Here is a 6,095-nt window from a genome sequence, read left to right as displayed (position 1 = left end):
TATAATATAATAATAATAGGGCTATTTGATAAACACCCCTCATTGGATTTTTACTTCTTAATAAATCCAAATTTTAATTCAATTTTTGATATAAACCCAATTGACACAAACTACCCAAAATGCCCCAACTAATTGGTTGCAGATTACATCCATTTAGTGTCTTTTTGGATTTCTTTGTTTTTTTATTTTTTTTTTATTTTTTTTAATTTTAAATTAGTTTTTTTATTTATATTTTTCATTTTTTCATTTTATTTTTTTAAATGGTTTTATTTTATTTTCAGTTTTTTTAATTTAATTTTTTTGAAATGGTTTTTTCGAATTGTTTTCCATTTTTTTTGGAAAAAAATGTTTTATTTAATTTTTTTTGTTTTTCTTTATTTTGATTAAAAATTAAATTTCTTTTTTTTTCAATGTTTTTTTAAGTAATATTTTTTTTACTTTTTTTACCAGGTTATCAAATTAAAATTCGCTACATACTTATCGAAATCCACTATAAATTTATCGAAATCCACTATGAAATTAACATAATCGAAAAATAAAATTAACGTAATCGACTATGAAATTAATGTAATTAACTACAAAACTTCCGCAATCAACACCATCTAATGTAGATAAGCAAATCATTAGTACTAAAAGAAAAACAATGTGTTTTGCGAGGAGGAAAACAACTAGTTTTAACAATTCTAACAAAACTACTACACCATTACTCTCGTTTTTTTTAAAGACACCAACAAACGCCGCCACCACTAAAAAATAGTAGAGTTACCCGAGCATCACCTAACCTAATCACCCTTGTGCCATCGCCGCCTGTCAAAAGACTAACACAAAGAAAAATGAGACAACGTGTCAATTTAATTCATACGAAAAAAAAATCATTCTGAAAGCAAAAACCACTACGAAATTAATCTAATCCACTGCCAAAAAAATCTATATATAATATAAAAAGAGGATCTATGCCCTCAATGATTGACATGTGCCAAATATTGATGTCATTTATCAAAATTGCTTAGTTGGAGTTCAATTGATGAGGTGGATTCTTCAATTGGTGAGTTGGCTTTATATTTTTGGTATGTGTTTAAGTTATTTCCTATTTAATATTTGCACAATCATCTAAACATTACCACATATACATATATTCTTTAATGCATTTAATCTATATATAAATTCGAAAAATATTTATTTTTTAATGCATAAAATTAATTTTTTTTAATATTATGTATATATTTTTGATTTTTTTTAATTAATGTATATATTTTTCAATTTTAAAATATTTTGAAAATTTTCGAATTCTATGCAAAACATTTTCGATATTTTTATTATAATAATATTCAGAATTTTTTTAAAAAACATAATGCATTAATATATTTTATAAATTTATATTCATGTATTTATTATATTTTATTAATCATTTATATTTGATATCTTTTAGAATTAAATGTCATGTATTTTAATTTTGTCCATATATAGTAAACATATCAATTTATATTGAAAGAAGGTGTGCCATATCCATCTATACATATCAATATATATCATCCGGATATATATATATATATATATATATATATATATATATATATATATATATATATATATATATATATATATATATATATATATATATATATATATATATTCTACATACTATTTTTTTAATTACATATAACAACCATCTTTTTATTTATTTATGTAATTTATAAAGACAAGATACACAATTGAGTTTTTCACATATCCAATTTTGACCACAGTTTTTTTTTCTTCTTTCAATTCGGTTAACTTTCCTTTTATATTACACATTCCATGGTATTTACAATTATATTTTTTAATTTACAATCATTCCATTTTTTAATTAATGTAGTTGACAATTTACAAATTCAATTTTTATAGTCATCCAAAAAACCCGATTTATAATTATCATTTTCATATAGATTTGTGTATTTTCATTACTTTGTAAATAAAACTTGATTTACCATTCTTTTTATTTTATTTTATTTTTATTTTTTAATTACTTCATTCATTTTTTTAATATCATTTTTACACAAGTTTATATATATTTCATTTTACTTTTATTTTCCGGGTTCTCGTGCAATAAACCATCGAAAAATGATATTTAAACTAAATTGTTTTTTTCAAATAAATTTTAATCTTAATTATCATTTCCATATTTATTTGTCTATTCAATTTTTATGGATTGTTTCTGAATTCTCATTCAATAAACATATTTTTTTCCGGATTACCTTTACACTCTTATTATTTCTATATTTATTTCATTATACTTATTTTTTTCGGATTCTCATTCATTTTTAAATAATTTCAAATTCAAATAATTTGGCCATTGATATGCTTTTAATATTATTGATATTACTACCATATTCAATTGATATTCTCTGTTTTCATCATGCAAACACAAGTATATAAACCCCTACAACTTCAATTCATTCCACCACTGCATTTCATTCAAATTACACGTATGTATGTATTTTATTTAATTTTTTTTTATCGTCTCTTTGCTGTATTTTCCAATTTTTTTATTGTATATTTTTTTTCTGTTGGTATCAACATATATAAAGTATATATTTATATGTTTTTCTTTTCCAGATGAATATGATGTCAACCTATGAATCTGAGAATTCGACAAGAGACCAATAATTGATTATTGGTTTCAATATGATCCAATCATGTCGTTTGCGGAAAGATTATGTGCCGAAAGTTATAGATGAATGTCAGATGTTGTATTGAATGGAGAAATTAATAGTTTTGGTTTGGAAAAATTAATCGTATCGACTTCTTTTTGGTGAATCACCGACTAAGTATCAATGTTACAAGACATAAGACGACTTATTTTAAATACTGTGTTCGTTTAGAAAATTTCAGTAGAGCATCAATAAGTTAACATAGTTTAATTATTTATTTGTTTTAGTTATGTATCCCATTTCTTCGTTAATCATGTTGAAGTCGTTGTTCCTTTGACAAAGTTTGTGTACTATGATTAAAATTGTTCTTTAATTATATTTGTGACCTCTGAAAATAAAATATTTGTAATTTGTACATTAAATTATTTATTAATTATTTACCACATCATCCACAAAATTCGTCTTTTTTTCCATAGCTTGATTGGTTTTTTTTCCATATCATTGCTAATATATAAATCTTGGAAATATTGACAATTTACACATTAATCTGCAATCAATCAATCCGCTCATTGGTCCACATTACTTACATATTTATATTACTATCAATAATAATATAATCTTCTAATTTATTTAAATCTAAAAGATATTATTACACAAACCACATCATAAATCCTATAAATACTTCCTCCATTGTTATCACTCATTTATTCGTTTGCTTTTTCATTATGACGTCCTTATATTTTTTTTCAAATGTTACGTGGTTTGTGAATATTATGATATTGCATTTCCACTATTGTTATCCACTGTTATTTGTTCTTATTTTTTATTTTGATATTATTCTTGATATTCTTTTTTCCATTGTTTTTTGTTGCTATTTTTTTAGAGTTGTTGATGTTCATTGTCCATTTTTGATAATTATGTATATCTTTTCCAATTTTTCTGTTATTTTGCGTACCGTACTACACTTAATATGTTGACCTTACTGCAATCTTGCCTTAATATAGTTAAATTGTGCATAATTATGAAATCAATTGATAATATCCTCTATGCACATTTAATACGTATTATATGGAAATTTATATCCGTGGTTATGGAATGATTAAGAAAAATTACATGGAAATTGGTATATTTAAGCTTTATAAGAAAAAACCGTGCAATTATATTATATATATGATTATACTATAATTATTCGATTCTAAGATTTCATAAACGATATTTTATAATGTTAAACTGATAATTTATATTTTTTAAATGATTTTTTATTTAATTATTTTTATTATTTTGACAAACCCAAACCCACTTATTGGGATAAATTATTTATGCAACATCTGTTTTGTTACTAAATCTAGACAAAATATTCAAAAAAAATGGATAATTCTTTTTATACTGGTAAAATAAAATAAAAAATCATTTCTAAGTTATATTTCGGCGAATTAGGTGTGTTGAAATACTTAAATTGTTTCGAAAAACATAAAACTTATTTAAATATGGATAAATAATTTTTAAAATATGTATACCGTTACCACCACGGGATACAAGATTTTAAAAATTGGGTGAACGACATTTGATAATGATGGTAAAATTAATAATTTTCATTTTTTTAAGGTTATGTTTTGGTGACTTATATTCTCTGAACTATTTTAATATCTTACACGACTAACTTAAGTTCATTTAAATTACGACAAATAATTTTTAAAATTTATATTTCGTTACAACTACTAGATACAGTATTTGGTAATGAAAAAAATAATAACTTTCATTTTCTTAGTTATTGTTTAGTGAATTATGTGGTTTGAACTTTGGACTATTTGAGTTTATTTAACAAATATTTTTTTTGTCAACATTTATTTAAAAAATCTTAATTCATATAAATTTGGGTAAATAATTTATAAGATACCCATTTTTTTTTACCACCACTAAATAAAATATTTAATAATGGGTAAATAAAATTTATAATGGTAAATTGTTTTTTTGCATAAGTTATTATTTGGTGAATTATGTACTGGCCTATTTTAATTACTTTAACTAATCACAAACTCATTTAAATTTGGATAAATAATTTTATTTCTTTTGAGGAAATTTCCGTAAATAATTATTAAAATACTTATTTCTTTATCACCACGAGATAAGAGATCTAAAAATTGGTAAACGATATCTTTATAATGATAAATTGATAATTTTTATTGTAATTTATTGTTTGGTTACTATTTTAATATTCCGACACACATCTAAAATTGGACAGGGATAAATAATTTTTGGAATATATATTTCGTTACAACACCTAGAGTTAAATATTTAAGAAAATGGTAACAAAAATTTTAAAATCTAAAATAATATTTTTTTTTAAGTTGGGATAAAAAGAATTAAAAAATTAATACCGTCACTATAACTAAACAAAAGGTTCAAATATGGGTTAATAAAATTTTATTTATTATGGTAAAATAGCAATTATCATTTTTTATGTTATTGTATGATGAATTATGTGAGTTGTACTATTTTAATTATCCTGACAAAATTAAAACGCATTTAAATTGAGATAAATAATGTTTCAAATTTTTATATTGTTGCTATCATTAGATACAAGATTTCAAGAAAAGGTAAACGATGTTTTATAAAGGGGAAATAACAATTTTTATTTTTTAAATTATTGGTTTGGTGAATTATTTACATTGTACTATTTTAATCTAATAGACTAATTTGAGATAACTAATTTTTAAAATTTATATTTCATTACCACAACCAGATATGAGACAGAAAAAATGGGTAGATGAAATATAGTAATTGCCAAATCATAATTTTTACAAGTTATTATTTGGGGAATTATATGGGTTGAACTATTTTAGTGTCTTTAACTAACTAAACCCAGCTAAAATTAAATCAATAATTTTTATAATGCCTATTGTGTAATATGAAAGCTTTAAAAAATGGGTGGACAAATTTATTTCATGCTAAAATAACAAATTTTGCAAGTTATTGTTAGGTGAATTATTTGTATTGAACTATTTTAATTACTCTGACTATTCTAAATTTATTTAAATTTCGGAAATAAATTTTAAAATATGTATTTCGTTACCATTAGAAGATACAAGATTTAAAAAATGGGTGAATGAATTTTTATTATGGTCGAAATGATAATTTTAATTTTTTAATTATTTGTTTGTGAATTATGAGTATTTTACTATTTTATTGTTCCGAAAAAACTAAACCCACTTAAATTGGGATAGACACATTAAAATATTTATTTCGTTACCACAACAAGATAAAATATTTAAAAGTTGGGTAAACAACAATGTAATAAAGGTAAAATCATATATTTTTTTTGTTTGTAGGCTTATTGTTTGGTAAATTATGTGAGTTGAACTGTTTTAATTACTTTGACTAATTAAACTCATTTAAATCTAGGTAATAAATTATATATTAGATTTGTTGTTAACAAGACTAGATATAATATTTAAAAAATATGTA

The sequence above is a fragment of the Erythranthe guttata genome, chromosome 13 (assembly GCF_056151865.1).
Source record: "Erythranthe guttata isolate IM_541 chromosome 13, IM_541, whole genome shotgun sequence".
Lineage (NCBI taxonomy): Eukaryota > Viridiplantae > Streptophyta > Magnoliopsida > Lamiales > Phrymaceae > Erythranthe > Erythranthe guttata.
The sequence above is the reverse complement of the archived record's forward strand: the minus strand, read 5'-3'. Positions refer to the sequence as shown.